This window comes from Pongo abelii, chromosome 15 (assembly GCF_028885655.2).
Source record: "Pongo abelii isolate AG06213 chromosome 15, NHGRI_mPonAbe1-v2.0_pri, whole genome shotgun sequence".
Taxonomy (NCBI): domain Eukaryota; kingdom Metazoa; phylum Chordata; class Mammalia; order Primates; family Hominidae; genus Pongo; species Pongo abelii.
The window spans coordinates 63,193,227-63,215,397 of record NC_072000.2 but is presented as its reverse complement, the minus strand read 5'-3'; the positions used below and the strand labels follow the sequence as shown (position 1 = coordinate 63,215,397).

Here is a 22,171-nt window from a genome sequence, read left to right as displayed (position 1 = left end):
ATGTTTTTGCTTTTTTGGTTTTTTTTTTTTTTGAGACAGAGTCTTGCTCTGTTGCCCAGGCTGGAGTGCAGTGGCATGATCTCTGCTCACTGCAAGCTCCACTTCCCGGATTCATGCCATTCTCCTGCCTCGGCCTCCTGAGTAGCTGGGACTACGGGCGCCCACCACCACGCCTGGGCTAAATTTTTTTGTGTTTTTAGTAGAGACGGGGTTTCAACCATGCTAGCCAGGATGGTCTCGATCTCCTGACCTCGTGATCTGCCCGCCTTGGCCTCCCAAAGTGCTGGGATTACAGGTGTGAGCCACCACGCCCGGCCCAAAAACATTGCTTTATGGGAGATTATAGGTTATTCTTTTCTTCTCCATAAAAAGTTATGATGAGAATAAAAATGTCTTCTAAATTTGCCTTTTTTTTTTTTTTCTTGAGATGGAGTTTTGTTCTTGTTGCCCAGGCTGGAGTGCAGTGGCAAAATTTCAGCTCATTGCAACCTCCGCCTCCCAGGTCCAAGGGATTCCCCTGTCTCAGCCTCCTGTGTAGCTGGGATTGCAGGCACTCGCCACCATGCTGAGCTAATTTTTGTATTTTTAGTAGAGACGGGGTTTCACCATGTTGGCCAAGCTGGTCTCGAACTCCTGACCTCAGGTGATCTGCCCACCTCGGCCTCCCAAAGTGCAGGGATTACAGGCATAAGCCACCGTGCCCAGCCTAAATTTGCCCTTTCTAAGACTTGCTATAAGCACTCTTTCTATATAGGTCCTGTTATTTGACTTTATAGGATCTCTGTATTATCCCTACCTGTGAGACGCTGTGTCTTTCTTTCTCTTGAATTTGGCTTAGATTTTACTGCCCATTGTTCCAATATCACTCTTGCTCACTCCCTTGTCAGTCTTCTTTAGTTGCACCTGAACTGATGGGTGGTTCCTAACTGCTGCTGCACATTACTGGGAAACTTTCTCAGAACACAAATGTCCTGGCCAACCATCAGGTTTATGGAGCCTGGAATCTCAGGGACATAGTCCATGCATGTGTGTGAGTGTTCCCAAAAAAATCCCAGTGTGATTCTGACACAAATCCCAGTTAAATAACCACTGATCCTAACCAAACCCTCTGTTGGCTAATCTAGCTATTTTGTCATCTCTGTGATTGCATCAAGCAGCTGAGAAGTGCTGGGGTGCTATCACACACAGGTGCCCATTGTCACTACAGTTTCATAGTCACCAGCCTCAACTGGGCACTCTGTGCTGCCTGTGCATCCTACCAAGTTTCTTTAATTGACTGGCCCACCACTCTCTATAATTGCCATTTCAAACCTTCCACACTCTTTGGCTTCTCTTCTCTTCCTCTCAATTTCAGCAGATGATTTTTTGCTTCCTAAGTGGGAAATTCACAATTTATTGCAATACAATTTATAAACCTACTTGTATTAGCACCTATTCTCTTCTCTCCTGTGCCAATGGAGGAGGAATCTCTTCCATTTAAAGCGAATCCTTTCATGTGTTCTCTGGATCCCATTCCTCCCCACCTCCCCTAATAGACAAGAGGCAGAATTCAACTAATCTATACATTTAGCTTATCACCTTGATTTCTTAGGGCATTTTACACAGTTTACTCTGTCCTTCTTGAGCCCATCTGTCCTTTTTCCTTAGCTGTGGTGATAATATACACTCTCTTGGTGTCTTTTGTACCTTGTTGTCCCTCCTCCAAGTCTTCCTTTTTTTTTTTTTTTTTTTTTGAGACAGAGTCTCGCTCTGTCGCTCAGGCTGGAGTGCAGTGGCGCAATCTCAGCTCATTGCAAGCTCCGCCTCCTGGGTTCATGCCATTCTCCTGCCTCAGCCTCTCAAGTAGCTGGGACTACAGGCACCCACCACCACGCCCAGCTAATTTTTTTGTATTTTTAGTAAAGATAGGGTTTCACTGTGTTAGCCAGGATGGTCTCAATCCCCTGACCTTGTGATCCACCCACCTCAGCCTCCCAAAGTGCTGGGATTACTGGCGTGAGCCACCATGCCTGGCCTCTTCCAAGTCTTTCTTTACTGGTTTTTCCTACCTAACCTTTAAATATTGAAGTTTCTGTGCATGTTTCTGGGAAGGGGTCTGGGAAGCACTGCATCCATGGCCAGCCACCTCGTGCTCAACAATGGCACCAAGATGGCCATCCTGGGGCTGGGCATCTGAATGTCCCCTCCAGGCCAGGTGACCAAGGCTGTGAAGGTGGCGATTGATATCAGGTACCGCCACATCCACTGAGCCCAGGTACGAGAATGAGAATGAGATAGGGGTGGCCATTCAGGAGAAGTTCAGGGGGCAGATGGTGAAGCGTGAGGAGCTCTTCATCATCAGCAAACTCTGGTGCACGTACCATGGGAAGGGCCTGGTGAAAGGAGCCTGTCAGAAGATGCTCAGTGACCTTAAGCAGGGCTACCTGGACTACTACCTTGTTCATTGGCCAGCCAGCTTTAAGCCTGGGAAGGAATCCTTCCCATTGGATGAGTCAGGCAACGTGGTTCCCAGTGACACTGACATTGTGGACACACGGGTGGCCATGAAGAGCTGGGGGATGAAGGGCTGGTGAAAGCTACTGGCATCTCCACCTTCAACTATCTCCAGGTTGAGAGGATCTTAAACAAACCTGGGTTAAAGTATAAGCCAGCAGTTAACCAAATGGAGTGCCACCTGTGCCTCACACAGGAGAAGTTAATCCAGTACTGCCACTCTAAAGGCATTATGGTGACTGCCTGTAGTCCCCTTGGCTCTCCTGACAGCCTCTGGGCCAAGGCTGAGGACCCTTCCCTCCTGGAGGATCCCAAGATCAAGACAATCATAGCCAGGCGATCCAGGTTCGGATCCGGTTCCCCAGGCAGAGGAACTTGATGGTGATCCCCAGGTCTGTGATACCAGAATGCATTGCTGAGTCACAGACTTTGAACCAAGCAGCCAGGATATTACCATCTTATTCAGCTACAACAAGAACTGGAGGGTCTGTGCCTTGGTAAGCTGTGACTCTTATAAGGATTACCTCTTCCATGCAGAGTTTTGAAGGGGTGGATGCCTGCTCATCCCCAGTGACCTACACTTGTTTTTCCTGCTCATTTTTTTCTTGCAAATGTAGCATGGCCTGTGTCACTCAGTGGTGGAACAACAACCTCTAGACTGACCAGCCAGGGCTTGTCTAGCTTGATGTTGGGTCTGAGGAGCAGTGTCAGTAGAGTAGAAGTCTATTCCAGTTTCCTCTGCCCTTTTTTTTGCCCAGCTGGGGAAAGTGTAGTGTGCATACCCTTTTTTTGACCAAGGAGAAGCAAAATCTACAAGGTCAAAATAATGCCACTAACAGTCACATTTCGACTGCTTGTAACTTTTCAGCAAGACTTCTCTTTGCCAAAAAAAAAAAGTGCTGTTGTGAGCTTAAAAAAAATTAGACATTTCTTAGGCTGTGTACTACCATTTTAACTTCCACTCCCCCATTTTCTTCAAACCCCCATCTTTGTATTATTGTGTGTGTGTGTGTGTGTGTGTTCAGTTATAGGAATTTGGGTGTGCAAAAGTGTAAATTTCTTTTTAAAACATTTCTCATATTCTCATTTCTGCTGATAGTAGTAACTCAGTTACTTTGGCTCAGGGTTTCTCAACCTCTATACTCTTCACATTTTGGACAGGATAATTCTTTGTTGTGAAGGTTGTCCTACATGTTTTGGGATGTTTAGCAGCATCCCTGGCCTCCACTCACAAGATGCCAGCAGCCTCCTGCCCTTCCTAGTTGTGCCAACCACAAAATGTCTCCATACCATATCAAATGTCCCTGGAGATGTAAAATTGTCCTTGGTTGAGAACCAGTGCATTTAGCTTAAACTCAGTGTCTTTGGGGGTACCTAGTCATTTTGTTTCACCTCATCTTCCTTTTCCTTCCCATCTCCCTGGGAGTGGTCAGAGATTCTGGAGGACTTATGCATAACCTTGACATTGGCAGAGAAACCTTTGATCTGCAATTACTTCTCCACTGGTATTCACTGTTGCTGTCACTCAAAGCCTGTTCTCGCAACAGGCTCACTGCAGGACAATTGCTCTGCTGGGTTTTGGCATCTCCCCTGTTGCTTTCCCATAGTTCCTGCCTCAACATTGGCCGGTGGCTGTCTAGCTTCTGAAACGCAGCAACATTTTTCCATCTACTGTGAGAATCTCTCTTCCTCTTCTGCAAGTTGATATTTTAGTGCCCCCTGTGCCCACTCAAGTCCCAGATCACTTGCAGGGGCTCCTTCAAGGTGGCATCTGTGTATGAGGTGGGGTCTCATCTCCTTTCTCCTTGAACCTGCCTCATCCTTTCCATTTTAGTGCAGCTACTCCATGTTGGCATGGGGTGCCCTGGAAGGCAGCTTCCTCCCAGCAATTCAGACACAAAGTCCTCTGCTGTCTTGTTTTCCTGCATCTTTCTGAAGGTTTCCATCATCCCTTCTTTCCTAGGGTTTTGGACCCAGAGGCAGCAGCATGTGGAACCCTCTTACAGAGACCACATCACTAACCCCCTTTAGCTGGTTGACTCCCCATGTTTTCTCTAGCTCCCTCCCTCAAGTCTTCTTATCATCTCTCTATATTTTGGGACAAGTTCTTTTGCAATCAGAGATTAGACTTTGTTGTAAAACACTATGTTCTGAGTGCTTCATGTACTTTTCCTTCTGGAGCTTAAGAAACCTTCCCCCAACCTCCTTCAAATCTGTCTCTGTCATAGGCCTGAAACCTGTTTTGGAAGTCAACATAGGCTTTCGAGCCCATTATTTGATTTTTTCATTCGTGCTGGGATTTTGGTGTTCCTTCTTCACTGGGATAATAAGCCCTAGCGTTAAGGTTCAGTAGAAATGATAAAAGTACTGGACAATAAAAAAAGTTACCAAGAAGAAAAAAGATATAAACTATTATTCCACTACCTATGACTGATTGTTTAACTTTCGCACTTCCTTTTGCAAAAGCCCTATTCAGGGCTCACCAAATATTTCATTTCCATCAGAGCTTAATCTTTTCAGAGGAAGAAGGTAATTCTACCTATTGCTGACTTTGAATGGGAGTTTGGGGATATGAGTGTCACAGAAAGATGATTACTGCCCCTTCCTCCAAACTGTGGAGCTGACCATGCCATAAAACAGTTTCAGTCATCAGGAATGAGCTTCGAGAGGAACCACTGGTGTAGAACTTTCAGTCTATGTGGACATACCCAATAAAAAATTTGGAGGGGGTGTAAAGTGTATGTATATGTGTTTAAAATGTTATTGGCAAAGCCTGGTTGTTTTACTGCCAGTAATGGTCATTCATTTTTTCCCCTATAATTCTATTCAGTTTCATTCTGGACTGATTCAAATAGGAAGCCGACACGGTGACAACCAAAAATCATTTTAATCTCCAAGTCCCATAAAACAATATAAAATACTCATATAACTCACTTTCCTGGAATGAAGTTTATAGCAACTAAAGTGCTTCCAATTTTATTTTTAGAAACTGCTTCATGCATTTTGCATTGAATTAAGTCTAGTTCTTTTCTGTGACAGTTGGAGAGATATTTTAAATCTCAGCCAGTGGGCAAAGAATAATTTATTTCTGATCTACATTTTTGCTTTGAAGAAACCATCGACTCTATTAATAAAACAAATGCTGTTTTCTTTTCCGTGAGAATCCACAACCTGCACAGCCTCTGCTTGACAATCTGAGACAAAATAAATGTGATAAAATGGATTTTATATTACAATGAGCCAACCTGACATGGAAGTCAAGGGACTGGTCCCGAAGAGTGACAATTACATTTACTGCATTCCAGAATCAGCAATGCATTATGGTCCCTGCCTGCAAGTGCTTCTGAATGGAATTTCAAAGCCCTTGCAGATCCATATGTAGCCTTTCAAGATAAACTGTACATCAGCTGGTTCCTAAACCTCAAAACTACTGCCCACAGACAAAAGCATAATTTAAAAAGAAACTCCCATAAAAAACACAGATGAAATATAGGTTGAAAATGGTGTGTAATTACTGGTACATTACTGGTCATTACTGGTGTGTTAAGAGTCTGCTCTGATTAAAGAGATAATAAATCTTCAAGGAATTAAATAATTCTCAAAAGGCAAAATGACACTTAATGATGGATTTCCATGACCCACTAGGAAAAACAAAAAAACACATTGTATGTGGGTAATTAAAAAAAAAAGTTTCTTGAAAGACAGGATAAACACTGACTATCATATTTGCTACAAATGTGGAGATCAAATAACAAGTAAATCTTTGGTAAACCCCTCGCAGTCTGGAATCAGCTCAGAAAAAACAGAAAGGAGAATTCAGAAAAGCCACAAGGATGAGAACTGTGGGCTGATAGATGACAACCCCCAAAATAAAACTGCTGAAGAGGTTTAGATGCAAACCTCAAACCACTTGTATTAACTAATTGACCCTCAGCATGTGCCACTGATCAATCATTCACATCCTGACTGGTGAGTTCTTTTAAAATGATCGTTTTTATGGTTGTATTTATTTTCCTCAACTTTTTATTTTGGAAACTTGCAAACCTCCAGAAATGTTGAAAGAATAGGAGGATAAAAACCCTTATATCCTTTACCTACATTTACTGACTGTTAACATTGTATCACATTTGTGATACATTTGTGCACTCTTTGTATATATTCCCCCAATCATTTGCAAGTAAGTTGCAAATATTAGACTCTTCCTGTTCTACATACTTGAGTATGTATCTCCTAAGAGCAAGGACATCCTCTCACATAGCCACAATACTGTTATCACACCAGGAAATTTAACATTGTTATAAATGTACTGTATTTTATACAAAACATATTTGCATTTCCCAAATTGTTTCCAAAAATGTTCTTTATAGGTTTTTTTTTTCTGATCTAGGACCATCGAGAATCATGCACTGTATATGGTTGTCCTATATCTTTTGCCCTTTAATTTAGAACAAGGGTGAGCAAACATTTTCTGTAAAGGGACAGATATGAATACAAATATTTATATTTATAAATAACATATAATAATATAAATATTTTAAGCTTTTCAGCCCATATTGTCTCTGTTGCAACTGCTTAACAGTGGTGTTGTCGCACAAAAACATAGACAATATGTATAGGAATGAATGTAATCGTGTTTCAATAAATTCATATAATTTTCAAGTGCCACAAAATATTTTTCTAATTTTTTCCAGCCATTAAAAAATATACAAACCATTTGCAGATCACAGGTCATCAAAAGCAGTAGGTGGCAGGATTTGCCCTACAGATCATAATTTGATGATACCATATCTAAAGCAATCCTCTGCCTTTTTTTTTAAAAGGAAATATTTTACTGAAGTATATGGAAATGCACACACTTTTAAGTGGAGAGCTTGACGATTTTTCACAAGGTGAACAGGATCATGTAACACAACTCAGAGTAAGAAATAACTGCGACTTTATTTCATTTTTAAAAAACTCCACTTATTTATGTTATGTATGTGGATTCAAAGGTGGTTAGCTTAGTGTGCTATTATAGAATCCTTCCAGAAATGGTTTTAACTGTTATTATTAGAGTCCTCATCTTCTGCAGTGAACTGAATATCTCAGTCTTGACAATGATCCTTCCTGCCTTTTGGGCCAGGCCAGCTAATATGTGTGACAAAGTCATGCATGGGACCATTTCAGAAAATATGCCAATTCCTGCAGATTCCATGAATGATTTCACCCCTTTTTGTAGAGCTCTCTTCCGGCTCTCTGCATTACTTCGGAGGGTGCCCAGGCCTGATAGGCAGGAAGGTGCTGCTTAAAGAATGGACTTAAGAAAAGGTAGACGTCAGCAGGGCCCGGGATCTGGGAGGTCTGGCTTTGTTCACAGGCTGGAGGGAAGCCAGGAGCCGTCATCCCTGGTGGGTAACTAGTTGATGAGACCACTTAAGACAGTTCTTTTACCTTGTTTGTTGCATTTTATTTACCACGGGGTGCAAAATTTCTTGGCTTTGTAAAAGCAAAACTTGGAAAGTTTCCTTTAGACATGTGAATGGTCATGGGATCTCCTCCTGATACGGAAATAAGCTGCCTCACAAGTTCCTAGCTTTTCTATTTACTCCAGGCATCTTCAATATGTTTATAATATTTCTAGAGATTATCCCCAGTGTGAAGTGGGGATTAATCAATTTTTTTTCAGGACACAGAGCCAAACATCAATTAGCTTTTCTGAAAATGGCAGAATTTGTTGGATGATATGTGTCCGAAGCATATTGATATCAATATGTGTCCTAAGCAATCATCCAAGGGCACATAATTTTTATTTATTTATTTATTTTTTTAGACAGAATCTTGCTCTGTCACCCAGGCTGGAGTGCAGTGGCGTGATCTCAGCTCACTGCAAGCTCCACCTCCCGGGTTCACGCCATTCTCCTGCCTCAGCCTCCTGAGTAGCTGGGACTACAGGTGCCCAACCACGCCCAGCTAATTTTTTTGTATTTTTAATAGAGATGGGGTTTCACTGTGTTAGCCAGGATGGTCTCGATCTCCTGACCTCATGATCCACCCGCCTCGGCCTCCCAAAGTGCTGGGGTTACAGGCGTGAGCCACCGCGCCTGGCCAGACACATAATTTGGGAGAGGTACAATCAAATAAATGGTGGTCTCGCCTTGAGGCTTAGCATGTGGGTTCGGTTACTTTCACATTGGTGAATTTGTCTGAAGAAGCTTAATCCCAGGACAACGTCCACTGAAGATTTATAATATTCTCCTAGGAATATCACACTCACATTTCAGAATAAGGACCCCTCTGTAGGTCTAACTTTGAGAGACCTGAATCAACACTGAAGAACTGAACAGGCTCAGAGCCAGCTTCGCTCCTGGGGTTCTCAGGCCCTTTCTTTTTTTCTACTCTCAGACCTAATTTTATGTTAATATCCATCACCTCCCTCTCCCTTAAACTATTTCTACTTGGCTGAAGGCATTTAACTATTAATTCTTCGATTTTATTGAAAATTTTTTTTCTGTGTTCACATTCCAAATAATAAAATGGCACAATTAAGCTAATCAACATGGCAAAGGATCTATCCCTACTAGAGAACAGAAACCAGTCAGACAACACATACTGGGGAATTCCAGATTGGGAAGGGAAAAAGTTGCCATGAATCCTGGTAGCTTCTTCTTTTAAGTTTGTTTATGATGATGCAGCTTGAAAGATGATTGGCTTTCTTCTTGTAATTTATGATACAACAAGGTTATCCATTGTTAAATAAATCCCTTTCTCTGGCTTTCTCATTTAGCTCATGTTTCCAGGATTAAAGCATCATAAATAACCAGTGATGAAAAACACCACCTAAACATTAAGAGACAATTTCCATAAATGTTCACATTAAAAATGCATGATTGGTATGAAGATTTAATTGTAGCCACAGTATAGTTTCTGTCTTTTGCTGCGGTCATATTTTCCTTTGTGTTGTCTGTCCTATTTAACTCTGAAGCCCACTAAAGATGAAAAATGGGCATTCCTGGAGCAGGCACATATGGCTTTAGCTGTTTGGTGGTGGATCTGGCATTTTCCCCTCTGTGGCATCAGCCTTTGTGTTCTCAGCAATGAACTTTAATAAAACAATCTCAAATCTGAGACATGGTGGAGAGAAGAGAGAGTAGTAGATGTAAGCTGACTCTAGTATTTGCTTTGTCTGTAAATGTGGTAAAATAGACTAATGCACAACTAACCACTCCTCCTATCCCCACTATGTCATTTCCAGAGTTATGTAAAATTGTATCAGAGATACTCAGTTAATGAGCTTACTGAGCTATGGTAGTAATATAGATGTGGTGTTCATACAGTGACTTTCATTTAATCACAACCAAACAAGAACCCTTGCATGATAGAGAAAAAGACCCTACAATAGACAACTGATTACTATTATTATTGTTGTTGTTGTTGCTTAGGCAAGCTGAGGAGAATATAAAGAATACTAACCATTCTTTTTTATAACATATTAGTAAACGTACTAAAATGTAGTTGTGAAATGGTTAAAGTTGTGGGGAATATAAGCAATATAAGCCTTTTTATTTTTATTTTTTTAAATGTTGGCTACTGGCCAGGCACGGTGGCTCACATCTGTAATCCCAACACTTTGGGAGGCCGAAGCGGGCAGATCACGAGGTCAGGAGATCGAGACTATCCTGGCTAACACAGTGAAATCCCGTCTCTACTAAAAAATACAAAATAATTAGCCAGGGGTGGTGGTGGACGCCTGTAGTCCCAGCTACTAGGGAGGCTGAGGCAGGAGAACGGCTTGAACCCGGGAGGCGGAGCTTGCAGTGAGCCAAGATTGCGCCACTGCACTCCAGCCTGGGTGACAGAGCAAGACTCTATCCCCCCCCCCAAAAAAAAAAAAAAATGTTGGCTACTAAATTTTGTTCAATGTAGATAGGCTGCTGGGGTTTCTGTGGGAAATGTCACATTGGCTAGTAAGCCTTGGGAGAATTGCAAGGCTCAAGTCAGGCATCCTACCAAGATCTCAGAGTTCAGAACTATTTCGCTGTCAGGGAAGAAGGGTTGAGAAATGTCCCCCTGGTTTCCGCTGGGAAAGGGCTACCTCAAGACTTGTTTTCTTTGCCTTCCAGTGCCAGAAATGTAAAGTGCTGAGATATTTCAAGTCAAAGAAGTGAAAGGGGTAAATAAATCATGTCCATGATAGGCTAAAGATAAAGAGAGACCTAAGGGTTAGATGGGAATTGACTAGTGTCTAAGAGGAGGAAAGATCTAGAAGCATCTAATTAGATTGGGGCCAGGAATTTCAAATGAGAGACATTCTGATGATTTTATGAATATAGTTTTTCTTCCCAGGTATATCCCAAATTCCTTAAAGGCTTAGGTCCTTTATTTCCATTTGTCTTCCACATAGAACTTCAGCAGGAAAACTTGCACAAAGTGATGGATCAACACATTTCTGTCAACTCATATTATACTTTAAAAGAAAAATATTTTGATGACGTTTTACCTCTGTGTATATTTTGGGAATTATTTGATGTGAATCTTGCAGTAGATTGAGACCATATTGTTTATTGTAAATGGTATGTGTGAATTAATTATAGAATGGGTCAAGAAATAACCTCACCTAGTTTTTAATCCTGACATTCTAGAGCCTGTCTGACCTGTGAGATGTTTGGAGAAACAACACTGCCACCTTCTGGTAGATACATGTCATCTTTCTCTCTGCCCACCAGTGGCACCCTGGCTCACCCATGTTTACATCAATAAAACCAAGTCTAAATAAAATCTTCGATAATAAGGCTGAAGATCAAAGGTCTGGAAAGAAGGCCTCCAGCTTGTACTTTTTTTTTGGAAAGGGTTATGATTTTGCTATCAAAGAAAATCTTATCCAAGGCCTACTGTGATGTGATATTATCTTTAAGACTTAACTACTTTACTGGGTTATTCTAATAGACTTTCAAATGACCAGGAATGCTCCAGCCTTAGAGCTGGGGATGATGGCAGTAGTTGGAGCAAGAGTATGGGGAAAAATTCACAGACTAGTTGTATCAGCCATGAAAAAACAAAATGGGTGAGTAAACTGTCTAAGTGATGAACAGGTGAACAGAATTTTCCACCCTGCATTTTTGGATTGGTAGTTTATCTTGTTTGGTGTTAAATGTTTGTAGTCATGGTTACGCAACTAGTTCACTGGAAACCCATGTAGACCCATAGTTTTCTAGAGTGGGGCATATAGTAGGTGTCAATAAGAACTAGTTACATTAATTAATAAATGAGAACATATCTTTGCTTTTTTTTTTTTGAGACGTAGTCTCACTGTGTCACCCAGGCTGGAGTGCAGTGGCGCGATCTCAGCTCACTGTAACCACCTTCTGGGATCAAGCAATTCGCCTGCCTCAGCCTCCAGAGTAGCTGGGATTACAAGTGCATGCCACCACGCCTGGCTAATTTTTTGTATTTTTAGTAGAGACAGGGTCTCACCATGTTGGCCAGGCTGGTCAACTCCTGACCTCAGGTGATCTGCCCACCTCGGCCTCCCAAAGTGCTGGGATTACAGATCTTTGCTTTTATATTTCATCTCTGAAATACTCTGCTGAGAATGAGGCTGGAGAGAGTAAATTTTAATTTTCCTAATCTTTCTTGCTCATTCCCCAATCCAAACCCTATGGCAACTGCTCATAAAGGTAGGTCAGTGCTAACGAATCAGTTCTATTGATTTTTTTCACCACTTGATCCATGTTAGGAAACAAAATTAGCTGGGTGTGGTGGCACACACTTGTAATCCCAGCTACTCAGAGGCTGAGACAGGAGAATCATTTAGAACTCGGGAGATAGAGGTTGCAGTGAGCTGAGATCTTGCCACTGCACGAACAATTGCTTGGGTGACAAAGGGAGACTCCGTCTCCAAAAAAAAAAAAAAAAAAAAAAAGACATTGGAATAAACAAACAAGTTTAATCAGGATTGATGTCTTTTCAAGGTAATGTTCAGGGTAATGCTATAACCACTGGGGATTATGTTCCTATCCGAATATGCACCTTTGTCTTTGACTAGGCTATTTTATAATTTTGTAGGGATCAAAGTTAACTTGTACAAAACTGATAGCAATGCAAATATGCCCATAGGCGTATAAATAAATTCTGTCCAGTGGAAAGTTAATTGACTTCTCCCTGTCCACACACACAAAAGCACCAATTTTGTTTCCATTTGCAAATCCATTTCACACTTCCTGATCTATAAATGTCTCTGCTTTTTGGCTTTCTCTGAACCTGTTGTTAATGAAGCCTTATTCTCTCAATCACCATGCAATTAAGCTATGGGATTTCATGTTGAGTTATTAGCTTCTACTATTATTTTACCTGTTACCTCATTTAATTAATGAGTTAAATGAAAGTGTGACATAAGCATGTTTTTTATTTGCATGAGAATCATGATTGTTCCTCCTCCCATCCCCAAAGATCCTTCAACACCCAATATTAAGTAACAAGCTGAAGGAGAAGTCTGGGGGCCTTTTCTTACTTGGTTTTTATGGGAGTTACATCATTGGTCATCCGAAGTTTTGTTCCCTTGCCCTCCCTGGAGTAGAGGGTGCAACTGAGAGTGACTGAGACTACCCACCTTCCCACGTGGTCTTCCCATGTGATCACTCACTTGGTGATCCTGTGTTTGTGCAAAGCATTTCTGAAACTCCTCTGCTGAAAGTACCTACAAAATCTGCTGCAGAGTCTTCAGATTTGCAGCATTGTGTGAATTTCACTAGACAGCAGGCTTTGGTATTGGTCAGACCTGCTTCAAATTCTAGCTCTCCATGCACTAGGTGGAAGTTATCAGATGTTTCTGTTTACTCACCTGTAAAACAGAGCTGTTATAGAGTGAATGAAACAATGCGTATTATACCTGCCATGTAATATGTTCTCCATAAATCTTACCTATTATTGCTACATAGAGAGAAAAACATGGGACCTCCTTTCTTCCTTGGTCCTGCTGACGTGTAGCTCTGCAGTAACATCTTTGGTGCTGATGTTTCAGGCCATATTGACATAGACAGGACTACACCCATTTAGGCCTGTGTAGGGCCTGAAGGATCTAGGGGTCTGGATGGATTGGATCAGGAAATTTCCTGGAGTGAGTAGACCTGGATTTGACCTTTCAATTTCTTGATTGTGGGAAAGTCAAGGCGTGGTGAGTGGCAGATGGTAGCTAAGGGCAGTGGCCACGTAACAACTGCTATGGAAATTTTACAAACTTAATAATTGGTATGGCACTGCTGAGTAAAACAAAGCCCTGGGAGAGCGTAGGTGAGCTGAACTGGGGGCAAGGGGACATCTTTCCAGACACCCTTAAAGTGGATGCAAAGATGGCTATAGACAGTCAGGTCACCAAGCAAAGAACTTCTTTGCCCTCCTTCTGATGGGTTTTGTCTGATGGAAACAGCTAATATGGAGAATTTTTTCAGTTGTGGGCTCTACCATCCCACCCTTCTAATACAGATTTCAACTGCTGGTAGATTTTACTATTGAACCAGGACAAAAACAAAAAGGAAGCTTAAGTATCACAGAAGCCAATGACACCGCTGTTCCTTTGAGACACCTCAAAGGTGACAGTTACACAAACTACATTTATTCACTCCTTTTCTCTCAACAAATAATTTCCATATAATATGAAGAAGTGACTCTGAAATTTGCATTTTAGGCAGAAAAAGGAATTCTGATACCAGTGAACCAATGTACATGAATTTTTATTTAAAGAGGCTATAAAAGAATATTCTGGATATTATGTGTATCATTATTTTGGTTACTTTGCAGTGTTACTGATGTTTAACTTCAAATATCCAGTAGAGGGCATGAAAGGAATTGGTTTTGTTTGGGCTCACTATGCTGAAGATAGAATTTGAACAGTGGAAATGAAAAAGCAAATGGATTATATATTGCAGCTTTCAGACAGGGAATGACAAGCTTTAGATATCAACCCAATATATATTGCAACCTTTCTTTTTTCTTATATCGTATCTTATATCCTTCATTTAAAATTACTTAATCCTTGAGAATTAGATTTAGCTATTGAACAAAATACATATGAAATCATAAATATTACTGATTTGTATTCACACCTATTAGAGACAAACCTGAAGAATATACCAAACTTTAGTACGTGATGACATAGTATCCATGAAAAGCAAAGTTCTACCTTCTGGCGGAAACTCTTCATCTTTAGAATGCAAGACTGCTCTCAGCATCCCCTTCCTGCTTCAGATATCAAGTCAGGCGCTGGAAGCAGGACAAGAACCTTTCACAACCAGCCTTGGTGCCAAGCTTGACTCAGGATTGACTTAGCAATTGTTGCTTTCTCACTCATTTGTGATTTTGGTGGAAAAACACAAGAAAAGCGCATACCTCCGCTACATTTAATGAGTGCCTACAGTGTGCTAGATACTATATTAGATACTTGAAAAATAATTTTAATCTTTATAAGAACCCTACAAAGCCAACTTTATTATCCCCATTTTTCTGAGGCTCACAGAGGTTGCAAATTTCACGGCATTTTCCTGCATGCTGGTCTGCTCTCTTTCCATAAAATCTTTGGGAAGTAAGAAATAAATCTTTATGAAAAGATTGGGATCTGGAATTCTTAATTTAAATAATAAAATAACAAACCAGGTCACTTCTATATCTATATATTTTGGATATTATCTTTCCCTATATTTTTCATAATCCAGTCCCACATTTGGTTGATAATAATGTGTGCTTCTATTTTTGTTGTTGTTTAAATTTCTCTTTCTGATTAGCTTCTATAGTAGCTCTTCAAATTAACTGGCACCCCTACATTTTGTAAAACTATAAATCTGCTCTAGAGTGGCCACTGTTCTTATATAATTATTTTTATAGTTTTATTCTTTCCTAGTGTTCTTCAGATGAGTTTTAAGGACCACCAGCATTTAAAATATTTTCAAGAGTTTGTTTAAAATAGAAATTATTGGGCCTCAACAAAGATCATTTGAACTAGAATCTTCTGGGCTGAAGCTTAAGAATCTGCATCTTCACCTACTCTTCAGGTATCTCCCATACACATGAGATTGATGCACTGGCTTAGAAAATGAGAATGACTGAGTTCAGGCAGCACTCAGTAAACCTTAGTTGTCAATGACTACGACTTAGGTTTCAGGCCACTTCAATTTCCATGTGTTATTTGTTGGCTACCATGCCAACCACACAGGTTAGTAGAAAAAGCATGGCTTTAGGAAGCAAATGTACCTAGATGTTGATCATTTAGCTTCAGTTTCCAACACTTGTAAAATGATGTCTAATTTGCAGTAATTTTTGAAGATAAAATGTAATAATACAGGTCAATCACAAAACTAGCACAGTATCTGGTCCATATTGGAGTCTCAAATAATGATAGGTTCTAATAAGCATGATATCCCATTAATTAAATACAATACTATTGCTTGGCGTTTGAGAGAATAAGCCTCCATTTATAAAGTGAGATGTTTATTGGGAAAGCTTGTTATCATTTGCATTAAATTTAAATTCTAAAGAAAGACCATAATTAAATATATCTTCTGGAAACAGTTTTCCCAGTAAAGTGATATATAAGTATAATTTGCTTCTTTTATATATATACAGGTTGCCAGATGTTGGGAGATAATTCTTAAAGGATCTCTCACATTGCGGCATGTTTTGTGAGCAAGGTATTGGTTGCCATTTGTTCTGGACTGTCTCTTCAAGGATGTTTGTATAGCAAACAGCCTTGGCACATAGAATGTCTTCCCCTAGAGCAGGCATGCTTATTGCCCATTGGAAAAGATTCAGGTTCCCTAAACTCAAGAATTCCTGTTCTAAAATGCAACCGTGTTCAGGCTTCCTTCTGGGTACATGTGTGTCACTCCTGTACAGCTCAGGAGCAAGAGGTGCTGATTCAAATATGCCGACTCTCACGCTGCTTGCTCTGTTTGCCTCTGACCCAGGAATCTCATGTTTTTTGTCAGCATCCATGACATTGTGGTGACCAGCTTATTAGATTTCAAGTGGGGAAAAATCTCAGACCCATTCATAGTCCTTGACACTATGTAAAAGTACCTTAGCACAGGTTTAATACTTTTTGTTTTCCTAGCCTAAGTACTTGTCTGGTGAAATCCTCTGAAGAAGGAGGTGACTTGACTCAGATTACAGAGCAAGTTCCAAGCTGAGTCTAACTCCTGGACTCATGCTTCTAGCTTTCTGCTCTTTTCTTCAGGCATTGACACTTGGCTAAACATCCAAGGCAAAAAATATGCAGAGAGAATATGAGTTTATCAAGATAGGTAGACATTCTATCATGGAAAAAGAATGTTTTCTATTGAGTTATTGGGACTTGGGCAAAGCCATCCTTGGCTAATTCTTTTGCTAGCTTTTCCGTGAAACAATTGATGGACTGTGCTTCTTTGGTGGTATTTTCATAGAAAATTCAAGTTCATGAACTGCCCAATGATATACAGCACCAAAGTTATATGATGAAAAGCAGAGTTACCAACATTGCCAACAAGCCTTGGGATGAATGGATGTGCTAAGCTAGTACATAAGAAAGGAATTCTGGGTTCCACTGGAATCAGCAGTGATGGAATTCACAGGTACTTAGTGGATGGACGGTGGGAGAGAGGACAGGTTATGTTTCGGGTGGATGGTGCTGAGGGCCACCTAAAATTAGGAGGTAAATACAAGAAATAATTTCACTCAAAATACCATTTCCTTATAAGCTGTTCAGTGCATTTTGGTCCACAAAAGAAAAAGTTAAAATCTTGGAAGTGAAAACAGCTGGAGATCATTAAGCAATCACCAAGAATTTGCAGACCACAGCAGCAAGAGTTTGGGACAGATTTCTGAAAACAGAGAACTCTTGATTTAAAGACTGTCAGGGAACTTGGCTGTGTTTTGGACATTGCCTCTACGTAGGTCTTAGAGTTCCAGTCAATAAAATAAATGCATATTCTTTACTTAAGCTGAGAATATTCCTGTGCCAGTAACATTCTCTGGAAGGACAAGAAGAGTCCTTCTTTAGTTTAGTATAATTAGTTCATCAGGCAGCCAGAGGCTCCAGACTGAACAGACATGGAGAGTACAAACGGTGCAAAGTGTCTCTGTCCTTGAATAGCTTACAGTTCAGTAAAGGGAACAGATATATAAGTACATAATCACAGTAGAGTGAGATATGCGCAATAATAAATATGTTTATAAGATGCAGAAGTAGATCATAAGGAGCATTAATTCTACCTTGTAGTAAAGAGTAAAGAAAAGCTTCACAAAACAGGGGACATCTATGTTGGTTTTCTTGTTTTCCCTATTTGATATGAGCCACTAGTAGACCCTTTGTTTCCTTCATTTAATATGACCTAAAATGATCTTCTAGTCTTCCCTGTTAATAGCATAACCCTCTTAAAAAAGTGGATGGTCTCTTTCTTCATTTCACTTCATGGAGGAAATAATTTAAAGTGTATAGTAAGTTTTTTTGCCTATTTGAAATGTTTTTCAACTGTACAGATTTAATAAATCAATACTTTGTGTATATGATTACACAATTTCTGAATGATTGTACAATATGAGTTATTTATCAAGACAATTCGCTTCTTTGGCATAACCATGCTGCAGACCAATTTATTTACTGAGTGCAGGTTCGATTTGAGCTTAATAGGTGAGCCACTAAAACTTAGGGACTGTGAAGATCCTACAATATCTTTTGGAACTAAAGTCTCACACCACGGGTACCTCTGATCTTGATGATGAATGTTCATTTGGGTTCCACAGAAACATAGAAGTTGCTGCTTTTTTTTTTTCCATTTTAGTCATTGTAATCTCATGTACACTCTCCACTTCTAACCACAGAGGGTCAGATTGGAAGTGGATTTCATTCTGTTAACAGAAAAGCAATTACTTAACTTATACATTTAGAAAAGAGACCTTATTTCTTATAAAGGGTTACAGCCTGCAAGGTAGCCATTCTGAAAGGCTGGGAAGCATAGCCTCTGGCCAAAGCCCAGACACAGGTACTGCAAAGGAGGGAAAGAGGAGACAGGAATTTATGCTGATTTTGATTATTGGTGATAGTGCTTAGTATTTTCATAGATAATCTTCCCCTTTGCTTTTGGGAGCATCCTCCGGGTGAAATGCCCAGACACTTGGAATTCACTTCCTCAAAATTCTTTTACTTTTTCCTAGGGACTTTAAGCATAGCAAGAACCTTATTTATTTGTTATTTCTCTTCAACTTCCTTCATCAATTTTTTCCACAGTTTGTCCATGTAAGTGTTTGAAGACTGACTTGCTCTCCTGGGAGTTTAGGTTAAGGGAAGATGGGTGGGAAAGGCATTCCAAGTAGAAGAAACAGGATGCATATACACATAAGGAATTTTTTAAAAAGCAAGGCATTCAATAACACCTGGGAACAGTATGCAAGGGGCTGAGCAAAAGGGGGGAAATAGGGCCAGAAAGGGAGGCAGGGACCAGTTATGAAAAACCTTGTAAACTATTTTGACCACGACATCAACATAGGTTTCTAAGATGAGAAAAATCAGGATCAGATTTGTGTTTTTAAAAGATTGCTGTGATGGCAATGTTGTGACTAAGATTAGGCAAAAAGGGGGAATTGTCTGGGGAAGAGCAGGGAGAGAATTCCAGTCCTTTAGTTGAGAGACAGTGAAGCCTTAACTAAGGCAATGGAAATGAGATCAGGGAGGGAAGGGCAGGCTTGAAAGCTACTTCAGGAGGGAAAATGAGAAGAGTTTTATAAGAGAACTGGTTTAAGTAGTGAGTGAGGGTCAGGTAGGAAAGATCATCAGTTTTCTGATTTTGGTGAGTGGCCAAATGGGGAAATCATAAAAAGGAAGAAATATGGAAAGAGGTACAGGCTTGAGGGAAAAATAGGCCTGACATCAGCATGGAGTGTCTAGTTGAAGATCAGAGGAAGTTGGAAATGCAGGTCTGAAATTGAGACTAGAACTTCGGTTGTAATATATAGGTATGGAATACTTTAGCAGTGGAAAACATAGGAGGACGTCTGCTCAGCCAATGAGGTAGGCATCAGGAATTGTGTCTTCCTAACCACAGCTTCTGCCGTAGAGGTGAGCCTTAGACAACATTGTTCTACCATTATTTAAACATTCACTTGACAAGTACTTTTTGAGTCCTTATTGTGCCAGGCATGAGTGATTATACGGTGACCAAGATGGACAAGGTCCCTGCCTCCTGGAGCTCACATTCTAGTTCATGATACAGGTGGCAGGAACAACATATGCACTGGGCCTTAAGCGGAAAAAACCTGACATGGTCTAGGAACTTCATCATGAAATGAAGCTTGAGAGGTGGGCCAAGACCAGATCATTTGGGGCCTTGTAGGTCATGCTAATGAGAATAGAGTTCTTTCTAAGTCTCTGAGGATTTGCAAGCAGGACAGTGTTGAAATGGGCTTTGTCACATGTTCATCTCCACTTCTAACCACAGTGGGTTGGATTGGAAGTGGATTCCATTCTGTTAACAGCAAAGCAATTATGCAATTTACAAATTTAGAAAGGAGACTTTATTTCTTATAAAGGGTTACAGCCTGCAAGGTGGCCATTCTGAAAGGCTGGGAAGCATAGCCTCTGGCCAAAGCCCAGAAACAGGCACTTCAAGGGAGGGAAGGATGAGACAGGAATTTATACCGAACAGGTTGGCCAAGTATACATATTCAATGGGTTATAGAGGAGCTATGAATATTCATGATGAGGGTCATCATACACATTCAGGTTGAATAAACATGTATGTTACATACAACCCATGTTCACCCTGAGGTGGAGACTTAACATTTAAATGCATTACAATTAGGCCAGATATGTCAAAAGGTGAAGCAGAGACAGGAAGGCACTCAAGTACACAGTCTGTAAAACCTGCCAGAGCCAGTCCATGGCTGGTGGTCTCTAATCAGGAGAAAGTTACAGAAATCAGTCTCTTGTTCAATCAAAGCTATAGTTGTGGCTTCTGAAACAGGGAGTCAGTCAACATCTGATGGTGGGTGAGCTGCAGTTATTTCAATATTGCTTATCTTGAGGTCAGTGTTTGTTTAGCTTCAGAGTAAGGAAAAACCTTGTGGCAGTTAGAACCTAGTTTATTCTTTAAGTGTAGGAGCGCATGATTTAACCCTTGCCTGGTGTGGCCTTAGGTCCTATTTAGAATTTGGTATCTTATTGCCATAAAGAGTCCATTCTGTCAGCCTTATTTTAACATTGCACTCCTACACTTAAAGAATAATGCTGGCAAGTTCTTGGGTCTAAACTGCAAAAGGGAGAGGGTATGATGAGGCTTGTCTGACCTCCTGACCCATGATGGCCAGGGACTCAGTTTTTAAGGTTTCTCTGGGGTTCCCTTGGACAACAGGGGGTCCATTCAGTGGGTTGGGGGGCTTAGGATTTTATTTTTAGTTCTTAATCCTTAGGCTAGCTGGTGATTTCTGACAAAGCCTAGTGCAAAAAGATTATCTGGACCAAGCAAGACTTTTTTTCCATCAGGAGTTTACATTGATAAACATTGAGTAAATGTGGCAATTGGTAGAGGTTGCTGAAACTGACAAGATGCTGCAAGATAGAGAAAGAACCATTATGGACCATGTGCAAACTAAAGTTGTGAGAAAGCAGAAAGCATCATGCAGCGTAAGTGATGTGGCACAGGAAGACAGAGCACGCCCCTGTTCTTTCATTCCTATGAGACACCTTTGTTCTTTATTGCCCATGTGTGTCATTACAACAAACTCTTCCTTATTTGAATCATCTCTGTGAACCTCTCTTGTAACTGAAAAGACCCAATTAAAACACGTAGGAAGAGTGGGTAAAGAGAGAACGGGACAGAATTTACTGCTTTACCCTCTGTGACCCTGTGGATGAGTCATACGTTTATTGTAGCACTTAGAGGTTAGATTATACTTGTTTCTTTGTATGCTTCTCCCCTGATTTGCATGACTTACTCATTTTGGTATCTACAGTACTGACCATCATGCCTTGCACATTATTTGGTGCTCAAAAATTCTTATTGAGTTGAATTAAGCATGGAACCCTAAAATTTTTTGAAGGTTGAACTAAGGAGGGAAAATAAGTACAAAGAGCAGTTTTAGAAGAAGGAATTACAGTAGTGGTACACGGGGAACCAAAATGGAGTGGCATCTGGAAAGACAAGGATATGAGAGAATATCATAAGAAGGAGTGGTCAAAAGGACCAAATACTGTAGAGAACTTAAAATAGCAAGGACTAAAAATGCCTGTTGGATTTACCAATGGTTTTATCACAGAGATAGAGGGAAAGGTCATATTGTCATCTACTGAAAAAGTATAGTCAGCAGGGGTGGATGATATTTAATAATTTATCACAGCATATGCTGATCTTATTGATTCCCCAAAATCGAATTACAGACTTCCATTTATATATAACTGCAAAACAAAGGATAAAGCTTTGGTCATTGAAAGGAGACACATAATATTTTCTATAAATAAACAAATGAAATAAACATTAAAGATTCAATATGCTTAGGTTAATATGCATGCTCATCAATTTTTTAGGTTTTATTTTTTAGAACAGTTTAACATTCAAAGCAAAATGAAGAGGAAGGTAGAGAGATCTCCTAATACCCCCTGCCTCACACATGCATAACTTTCCTCATTATCAACATCCCCTTCCAGAGTGGTACATTTGTTACAATTGATGAACCTATACTGACA

At 40.4% G+C, this 22,171-nt stretch overlaps 1 pseudogene; it reads left to right on the top strand.

Annotated features, from left to right (window-relative positions):
- The first annotated feature begins 2,113 nt into the window (after positions 1 to 2,113).
- LOC100441494 (aldo-keto reductase family 1 member B1-like) lies at positions 2,114 to 3,038 on the top strand (annotated as a pseudogene).
- The last annotated feature ends 19,133 nt before the right edge of the window (positions 3,039 to 22,171 follow it).